This window comes from Pleurodeles waltl, chromosome 12 (assembly GCF_031143425.1).
Source record: "Pleurodeles waltl isolate 20211129_DDA chromosome 12, aPleWal1.hap1.20221129, whole genome shotgun sequence".
In the NCBI taxonomy this organism is placed as follows: domain Eukaryota; kingdom Metazoa; phylum Chordata; class Amphibia; order Caudata; family Salamandridae; genus Pleurodeles; species Pleurodeles waltl.
In genome coordinates, this window is record NC_090451.1 from 27,194,857 (window position 1) to 27,205,234 (window position 10,378).

General features: G+C 51.1%; 1 long non-coding RNA gene across 1 annotated transcript in view; it reads right to left on the reverse strand.

Annotated features, from left to right (window-relative positions):
• Positions 1–10,092, reverse strand: part of LOC138267437 (uncharacterized) — a 59,101-nt gene extending 49,009 nt beyond the window's left edge. The window contains exons 1-2 of the long non-coding RNA XR_011199802.1: positions 10,011–10,092; positions 5,678–5,730 (exon numbers count right to left, since the gene is read on the reverse strand). This is a non-coding gene — a long non-coding RNA (uncharacterized lncRNA). The remainder of the gene's footprint in view (positions 1–5,677; positions 5,731–10,010) is intronic.
• Between the last annotated feature and the right edge of the window lie 286 nt (positions 10,093–10,378).

Sequence of the window (10,378 nt, forward strand, 5' to 3'; positions counted from 1 at the left end):
TTGAACCATTGCCTGGCATTCCAGGACTTTCTGGGGGGCACATCTACCCCCCACCAGGTCAAAGTTTAACCTCTGAACCTGGTTATCCAACCCAGAGTCACCACCCTGAGGTTGAATCTTTGCCTGGCATGCCAGGACTTCCTGGGGGGCACTCTCACCCCCCACAAGGGACACACCGTCCCCAAGGGCCACACAAGAGTCTGGTTGGCGCAGGTCTCCCGACCTCTGCCCATCCGGCAGAGTCTGGGTTTCCCCCAAACCAGAAACGGTCTCACCTGGGTCATTCCTGGGGGGCTCTGCTCTCAGAGCTGACCCCTGACTTTCAAGATCCTCCACTGGGGTCTGCCACCCCCTCTCAACCCTATGTCTGGACTTCTGCACCCCCTCACTAGGAGTGGTACTGCCAGACACCAGAACTGTTGGGATGCTGTCTACAGTCATCCCCCCAAGTTCTTCTGACACTGCGGGGCTTCCCTCAAAAGGTGGCCCTACGGTACAGGTTAGGCTCTGAGACCTACCTGGGACACTACAATCCTCTCCCACCTCACTTGGTCGGGAACCACCTAGACCACTCCCTTCAGGAGCACCCCCAAATGCCTCTTCAGACTCTCTGGTACTCACCCAAAAGTCTGCCTCCACTGTAAGTTCCCTGGGGTCAGAGAACTCACACTCCACCTGGTGTTGGCGTAGCTCTGGAAAATAAGGACCAGACATATGCTCTCCAGCAATTACATCACTCTGCCCTTCACATGTATTAACCACAGTACCCTTCACCCAACCACCCAGTAACTCAGCCTTGAAAAAGCACTCTATGTCACCCTCTTGAGACTGGTGAGACAGTATCTGCCTGTCCCTGACACTCAACCCATACCCTTCTGGGATGTCTCTACACTCTATATCCAGGACGTCCACCAGGGGGGAACCCTTTTCTCTGTCACTCTCTGCTAGAGTCAGTAAAGTGTACCTCCCCCCAGTAGGAATATGACTCCCTGTGCCAGTTCCCCAATCCTTCTCAGGGACCCTGTACATAACGGGAACTACCTCATACTCTTGAACCACCTGGGGTGTGTCAACTCCCTTCTTCAAGTTGGGCACCACATCTCTGGGCTTGTGCCCTTCTTCAGCAGTACTGGATGCAAGATTTTTGCTGCCACCATCTGAACTGGACTCAGCCCTTCCGGCCTCCAGTTTCAGCTCTTTACAGCTCAGCTCTTGAGCTGCAATCTTTTCTTCTTCCAGGGCTAAAAGTCTTTTTGCCTCAACCTCTGCAAGATACTCCTCTAATTGTTGCTCCTGTCGCCTTTGACTTCGGAGCCATTCATCTATTTCTGGGTCACTGTCCAACTCTGAGTAGCCTTCCTCCTCATCTGAGTAGTCTTCCTCCTCATCTGAGGGGTACTTAGTCATTTGGTTTTTTGCTGTCTCTCTCTCTGCCCATCTTTCCTCCCCCCAGACTATGTAGTGATGGAGCATCTCCGCTTTAGTAGATCTCCTTGCTACAGGAAGGCCCCATTGTCTGCAAAGCTTCCTTAGGTCAGCCTTAGTGAGGTGGTCAGTACGAACAAAGAATGAGTAGGTAAGCAATCCCATTCTGATAAGATCTTACTAGCAAAAACCAAAATCCAAAGTCCAAAATATCAATAGTATATCCAGGAGGACATCAGAGAACCAAAAGCCAAAAAAGATGAAAAATCAAGTTGACCTTCAACTGTGGGTAGGTAGTGAAATACTTAGCTACTGTATGTCACTGCACAAACACAAGTCCTATCCTCACCGCTGATCACCAATGTTAGAAATGGGGTTTTTGGTTGGCAGTTAGGTTGCCCTCTGTCCAAGCAAGAACCCTCACTCTAGTCAGGGTAAGTCACACACAATCCAAAATCAGCCTGTGCTCACCCTCCGGTAGCTTGGCACGAGCAGTCAGGCTTAACTTAGAAGGCAATGTGTAAAGCATTTGTGCAATAAATCATACAACACCATAGTATAACACCACAAAAATACACCACACAGTGTTTAGAAAAATATAGCATATTTATCTGGGTACTTGTAGGTCAAAACGATCAAAGTTGCAATACGAATTTGTAAAGATATCACTGAAAAGTGATATTAAGTGTCTATTAAGTGTCTTTAAGTCTTTAAAAAGCAATAAAGTGTCTTTCAAGCACAGAGTACCTGGTTTCTGGTGGGAAATCTCCTCAGAGGGCCACAGGAGAAGAGATGCGTGGAAAAAGGGGTGTGTGCGTCGATTTCTCCTCAGCACACACAGACTTGCGTCGTTCTTTTCCACGCGGGGAAGTCGGGCGTCGTTTTCCGGCGCGCAGACAGTCTCTTTTTGTGGATCGCGGGGATTACCAGATGTCCCGGGTCTGTGCGTGGATTCTCCTGCTTATTTTCCGGCTGCGCGTCGTTCTGCGGGGCTGCGCGTCGAAGTTTCGATCTCACGGTAGGCGTCGCGTCGATTTCTCCTTGGAAGTCGGGCGGCGTTGTCCTTGCGAGGCCGTGCGTCGAAATTTTGGTCTCACGGCAGGCGTCGCGTCGATTTCTCCTTGGAAGTCGGGCGGCGTTGTCCTTGCGAGGCCGTGCGTCAAAGTTTCGCACTCACGGTAGGCGTCGCGTCGATTTCTCCTTGGAAGTCGGGCGGCTTTGTCCTTGCGAGGTTGTGCGTCGAAATCTCGATCGTCCCGAGGGCGTCGCGTTGATCAGCGTCGGTGTGCGGCGTTTTTCTCGCCGCGAAACAAGCTGTGCGTCGAAATTTTCGGCGCACGGAGCGTCCACGTGAAAGGCAGAAGTCTTTTTGGTCCTGAGACTTCAAGGAACAGGAGGCAAGCTCTATCCAAGCCCTTGGAGAGCACTTTCACAGCCAGACAAGAGTTCAGCAAGGCAGCAGGGCAACAGCAAGACAGCAGTCCTTTGGAGAAAGCAGACAGGTGAGTCCTTTGAGCAGCCAGGCAGTTCTTCTTGGCAGGATGTAGTTTCTGGTTCCGGTTTCTTCTCCAGCAAGTGTCTGATGAGGTAGGGCAGAGGCCCTGTTTTATACTAAGTTGTGCCTTTGAAGTGGGGGTGACTTCAAAGAGTCTCTAAGAAATGCACCAAGTTCCCTTTCAGCTCAATCCTGTCTGCCAGAGTCCCAGTAGGGGGTGTGGCAGTCCTTTGTGTGAGGGCACGCCCTCCACCCTCCCAGCCCAGGAAGACCCATTCAAAATGCAGATGTATGCAAGTGAGGCTGAGTACCCTGTGTTTGGGGTGTGTCTGAGTGAATGCACAAGGAGCTGTCAACTAAACCTAGCCAGACGTGGATTGAAGGGCACAACAAGATTTTAGTGCAAAGAAATGCTCACTTTCTAAAAGTGGCATTTCTAGAATAGTAATATTAAATCCGACTTCACCAGTCAGCAGGATTTTGTATTACCATTCTGGCCATACTAAATATGACCTTCCTGCTCCTTTCAGATCAGCAGCTGCCACTTCAACAGTGTATGAGGGCAGCCCCAATGTTAGCCTATGAAAGGAGCAGGCCTCACAGTAGTGTAAAAACGAATTTAGGAGTTTCACACTACCAGGACATATAACTACACAGGTACATGTCCTGCCTTTTACCTACACTGCACCCTGCTCTAGGGGTTACCTAGGGCACACATTAGGGATGACTTATATGTAGTAAAAGGGGAGTTCTAGGCTTGGCAAGTACTTTTAAATGCCAAGTCGAAGTGGCAGTGAAACTGCACACACAGGCCTTGCAATGGCAGGCCCGAGACAGGGTTAAGGGGCTACTGAGGTGGGTGGCACAACCAGTGCTGCAGGCCCACTAGTAGCATTTAATCTACCAGCCCTAGGCACATGTAGTGCACTCTACCAGGGACTTACAAGTAAATTAAATAGTCAATCATGGATAAACCAATCAGTAGTACAATTTACCCAGAGAGCATATGCACTTTAGCACTGGTTAGCAGTGGTAAAGTGCCCAGAGGTCAAAAGCCAACAACAACAGGTCAGAAAAAATAGGAGGAAGGAGGCAAAAAGTTTGGGGATGTCCCTGTCAAAAAGCCAGGTCCAACAGCCACCATATTCAAACAACTATGGACTGCCTATGCCTATGTTGATAAATATTTTTTTCTGATTATGTGTAAATTCTAGTTATATGTAGTTCTTTAGAAAATATGTATTGCTACTATGTCATAACAAACTACACACACACTCTTTAAACCTGTTTAACTAAGTATATTTACTCATGATTTAAATATGTAAATGTATGTACATATGTGTGCATATCTGTGTGTATTCATGTGTGTATGTATGTGTGTGTGTATATATATATATATATATATATATATATATATATGCGCATATCATTCTATGCTTAACATGTTCATAGGTCATTGCATAACTCCTAGATAAGTTGTTATACTAGATACTTATGAACCCTGCTCTCATTTTATATCACACTTTGTCTACCCATCACCATATGTCATGTCTCTATCAATCTATCCTCCATTTCCACTCTGACTCATCCCAAATCCATTCTAATACTTTCATCTCCTAAATAACTCTGCCTAAGCTCTTCCCTCCGCTTCCACATCTAACTCACCCAAACCTCACTTTACTACCGTGACCTCCCACACAACCCAACTATATTCTCCCGCATTTATCTCACCCTGCTACTATGATCTCCCTAACCCCTTCCACAGACTCCACCCTCCCTTTACTCATCCCAAACCCAAATCCGATAACAATAAACTCCCAATTAACACTTCTGGATTCTTCCCTCCTCCACCCCTCCATTACTCCAGTCAATCTAACTAACAAACTCTCATATCCGTGGCTCAAATTAACTCACAATAATACTAAAACTGTACTCATTATTTCCCTATACTAATCCACCACTAATTCTTTTAGGGTTCCGGAGTAGCGTGCTACTCGCCGAAAAGCGCTTTGACGCCTCGTCAGGGGTAGTAAGCGCTATATGAATACTATTAAATTGTTTTTTTCCTTTCCAGGCGTACAACCTGGAAATGGAAATTAAAAGAGGACAAGGTCAGGCGACCGAGACAAAAGGAAGCTTTGACGGAGCCAGGGGCGTAACCCAGAAGCAAGAGTAGCCTTCGTTCGAGGCGGGACGCCGACTTGATGAGAAGGACACCAGAGAAGAAGGGGTTTGCACTGCGGAGCCGCACAACTTGACGGGAGCAAGAACGGAGGCCGCTGGACACACGTGGGTCCTGAATAGCAGAAGCGCAGAAGAGAACTGCCCGGACCGTACAGAGGGCCGCCGACAGGAGGCATCTCCCCGCCACACTCCTGGAGGGGCGTGGCTTACCCAGGTGTGTGACCAACTACGGTTCAGGCCAGAGGAGGGAGAGAGCCAAGCGTGGGATGGGGTTTAAGGTAAAAGGGAACCTTCCTCGAACCAACCTCCCATCGCTACAAGGCCATGGGGATGTATTCTGCCTCTAAAGAGTCTTCTCTAATTAATTCTTTAAACGTGGTTAATTTGGGGTAATTTCTAGTTCGAACCAAAACCCAGACAGGATGGGAAGAAATTCTTTATGTTGACGCAATCCTCCCTCATTAAAGCGCAGCAAGAAATCCCAGCGACTGGGACACCACCTACTAACCCCACAGGGCTCCATATTTTTTTTTTTTAAATACCTAAATTGAGATCACCTACATCAGAATTTACCTGAACTTTCTCCTTTTTCCAAGGGAGCTGGCATGAAGAAACTCCGTACAAACCTAAAAATGGGAAGAAGAAGAGAGGAAATGAGGCACCAGCCCATCAAACCGTTAGTTCATTTATTTTTTTAATGATACCAAAATAATCCCTCAAAGAGTAGTACTTCCCATGCCAAGTGTCAAATGCTTTCTTGAAGTTAGTAACAGAAAATCTACACCCAATGGGACAAAATACAATAATTAGGACAATATTTCATACAATGATACTCTGACATACTAGCGGCTGTGGGGCTTGGGTACCCCAAAGACCCCGCATAGGGGTTCCTCTTCGCCCAGGACTACCAGGGAACGGGCAGGAGCTGCAGGGAGTGCACTGGGATGTCAGCTGAATGAGTGACTGGCTTCATATTACTCCTCAAGGATGTGGGTGAGATGCTGGAGTGTGGTCACCATAACTCCTCTGAAGAGCCGGGGAGGTAAGAGGGACTGAGTCTGTGCCAACAGGACCCGCGTGGACCAGCCGTGGCCCCGCAGGAGCCGGAGATGTCCCATGGGAAGAAAGAGGAGTCTCTCATGCACTGGCCCAGGTGGGAGCTCAGTGAGACCCCTCTCCCCCCTGAAGAGAGAAGACAGTCACTCATGCACCAGGACAGGTGGGAGCTCAGACAGACCCCCCTGAAGAGAGAAGACAGTCACTCATGCACGAGTCCAGGAGGGAATAAGGCATAGACCCCCATGGAGAAGAGAAGACAGTCACTCATCCACCGGTCCAGGTGGGGGCTCAATGAGACCCCTTGGACGAGAGAAGATGATCAATCGTACACCAGTCCAGGTAGGAGGTCAGAGACCACCATTGAAGAGAGAAGGAAGACAGTCACTCAAGCACCAGCCTAGGTGGGAGCTCAAAGAGACCCCCCCCAGAATAGAGAAGAGGGTCACTCATGCCCCAGCCCTGGTGGGAGCTCAGACAGAGCACCCCATGGAAGAGAGGAGACTGTCACTCATGCGCCAGCCCAGGTGGGAGCTGAGAGACCTCCATGGAAGAGTGAAGGCAGTCACTCATGCGCCAGCCCAGGTGGGAGCTCAGAGAGAGTGCCCCATGGAAGAGAGGAGACTGTCACTCATGCGCCAGCCCAGGTGGGAGCTGAGAGACCTCCATGGAAGAGTGAAGGCAGTCACTCATGCGCCAGCCCCGGTGGGAGCTCAGAGAGAGCGCCCCATGGAAGAGAGGAGACTGTCACTCATGCACCAGCCCAGGTGGGAGCTGAGAGACCTCCATGGAAGAGTGAAGGCAGTCACTCATGCGCCAGCCCAGGTGGGAGCTCAGAGAGAGCGCCCCATGGAAGAGAGGAGACTGTCACTCATGCACCAGCCCAGGTGGGAGCTCAGAGAGACCTCCATGGAAGAGTGAAGGCAGTCACTCATGCGCCAGCCCAGGTGGGAGCTCAAAGAGAGCGCCCCATGGAAGAGAGGAGACTGTCACTCATGCGCCAGCCCAGGTGGGAGCTCAGAGAGACCTCCATGGAAGAGAGGAGACGGTCACTCATGCACCAGCCCAGGTGGGAGCTCAGAGAGACCTCCATGGAAGACAGGAGACAATAGTTTGCAGGTGAGACAGACACCCCCATGGAAGACAGAAGACAGTAATTCGGCGGTGAGACAGACACCCCCATGGAAGACAGTAATTCGGCGGTGAGACAGAGACCCCCGTGGAAGACAGGAGACAGTCACTCACGCACCAGCCCAGGTGGGAGGGGACAGAGACACCCCTTTGAACAAAGAGGGCTTGTGTAAAAATGCAGTAGAGCGAGAATCGAGAGATCTGAGGGCTATAGCCGGGGGTTCTCGCTTTTAACGCTAATGCAATTCTCCCCGGCCCCTCCCCTTCGGTAGCATCGAGGTAAGGAAAGCGGTTCAAGAAAAGAGGGGGTTGCGCGTGTCTGCGGCGCCTTTTATATTCAGATAGTGATGTGGCTCTTTAATGCAATCTACCACTCATGTTGGTAGACAACGGAGGACTTTGCTTTAAAATATTGCTCTTACTTGAAAAAGTATTTCCTGGGATTAAAAGGTCAGTGGAGCGCTCCGGTGAGGGGGGTGCTCTGGCGCCCCCTGCAGCGCAGGGCTGGGTAATACAGCACGAAGTGCCACTAACACCGATTAATACAGCACGAAGTTCCACTGACACCGATTAATACAGCACGAAGTGCCACTGACACCGATAATACAGTACGAAGTGCCACTGACACCGATTAATACAAGTGTCACTGACACCGATTAATACAAGTGTCACTGACACCGATTAGTACAACACGAAGTGCCACTGACACCGATTATACAAGTGTCACTGACACCGATTAATACAGCACGAAGTGCCACTGACACCGATTAATACAACACGAAGTGCCACTGACACCGATTAATACAAGTGTCACTGACACCGATTAGTACAACACGAAGTGCCACTGACACCGATTATACAAGTGTCACTGACACCGATTAATACAGCACGAAGTGCCACTGACACCGATAATACAAGTGTCACTGACACCGATTAATACAGCACGAAGTGCCACTAACACCGATTAATACAGCACGAAGTGCCACTGACACCGATTAATACAGCACGAAGTGCCACTGACACCGATTAATACAGCACGAAGTGCCACTGACACCGATTAATACAACACGAAGTGCCACTAACACCGATAATACAAGTGTCACTGACACCGATTAGTACAGCACGAAGTGCCACTGACACCGATTAATACAGCACGAAGTGCCACTGACACCGATTAATACAGCACGAAGTGCCACTGACACCGATTAGTACAGCACGAAGTGCCACTAACACCGATTATACAAGTGTCACTGACACCGATTAGTACAGCACGAAGTGCCACTAACACCGATTATACAAGTGTCACTGACACCGATAATACAAGTGTCAGTGACACGGATAACACACCGCGACGTGTCATTGACAGTGATGAATACAACATGAAGCGTCAGTAACAGCGATGGAAGTGGGGGTGCAGTGGCACGAGGGTCCCCGGGTGCTCGAGGATGGGGGTGAGCGCACGGTCTCTCCTCGGGGTCAGGGCAGGCAGAGGCTCTTTGGGGTGACTGGGGGCGCCGGTGGATGCTCAGCGCACCCCAGGACTGCAAAGAAGGGCTGAGCCGCTGCCGCGGGGGGAGCCAGTGACACCCCCTCACCTGCGGGTCCAGGGTCCGAGCCCCCCCGGCTCTTCCGGGCTCAGTGGTACCTGGTCAGGACTGAATATCCTCGGGGTGAAGCGCCCCTTGTGCTTCCAATAAGCTCCTCGTGCGGAGGGGGTGGTCTGTTCCCAGACACCCCCGTGGTCTCCGCGTGACCCCCATGGCACAGGGATCCCCACGAGGGGGCGCTGAGGGCTCAAGGGCTCTTTTGCTAGCCTGGCCCCCACCCCCCCCCCGGCTGCAGTGTCCAGTTTAGGTGCCGGACACTGACCACCGCATCTGCTGACCGGACCCGCCGGGTGGCGCCGCTTCTAGGCGCTGCACGCACAGAGGGGGGTCGCCCCTCGAGGATGCATGGCACCCCCCAGTACTCAGATCCGGGGTGAGGTTGGGGGAGCTTTCGGAATCCGTTCCATGGGGGACCAGGAGCACCGAGCTCGGGTTTCCACACACCCTCCGCTCTTCCGCGCCCCCCGTCGGGCTGGGGGGCACCAGAGATGCCTCTGGGCCCCCCCACAAGGCCCCTTTGGACAGATACCATCTCTAAAATCCTCACAAACACGCAGTGACCCCGACAGCGCCGCCTGGAAGCTGCAGCCCGTGCTGTACTTTGTTAGCTCGGACGTCAGGCCCCCGGGGGCGTCGGGGGCTGCAGGATGTGGTAGAATGGGCTCGCGGGGGGATAACGTCTTCTGCATGGAGAGCAGCATTGCTAAAACAAAACCCACCCACGCTTGGGACCTTGTACTATGAGCCTTCGAAGCCGAGTCCGACGAGCAGGCGCCTCGAAGCACAGGTTGCGAGTTACATGTCTACACAGCATCATATGTGTTGTTGCAGTGCGTGGCCGCCTACAACACTGACGCCAGTTATGTGGTTACTTAGAAGGGGAGCAGGGCGTTCATGCCGACACCTCTGCTTGAGAGGAGTTTTATCCGCTTCTTTTATTTACACTTCTAACGCAGAACAACTAAGAAAGTAATACACGTTGAAAGTGTGCGCTGCATTTGCCCCGTCCACGGCAAACTTTGTATCCTATAGGCACAATAATCTACTTTTGTCCGGTTTCTTTCAGGGGTTGGCTAGGGACGCTGTCAATCACACGAGTAACGCACCCTCACCTGGTTGCCATTGGTCCTTTGGGGGTATGCTTCCGATTCCACTGCACGAGGGACTATTATGCCGCTGAAAGGCGCGTGACCTTCGCACACGCTCTTCCTCCCATCCCTGCATTTTAAACACCTTTTAATCACTTTGCACGCAGAAGGCATCTTCGTATAGTTGTGCGTCAGCAATCAAAGCTTTATCAAGGTTTCTTACTGCAGCAGACGCCATTTTCTTTTTCCAAGACCAACAACTTTCCCAGCCAGCAGCCTCTCAAGCTGTGCCGCCCTGCCGCCCTCCCAGCTACCGTGGCGCACGCACTCTCACAGCTCTTTGTTAGGTTGAGACTGCAAGCGCTCATAACTGTTGTGGGCTTTTAACCACC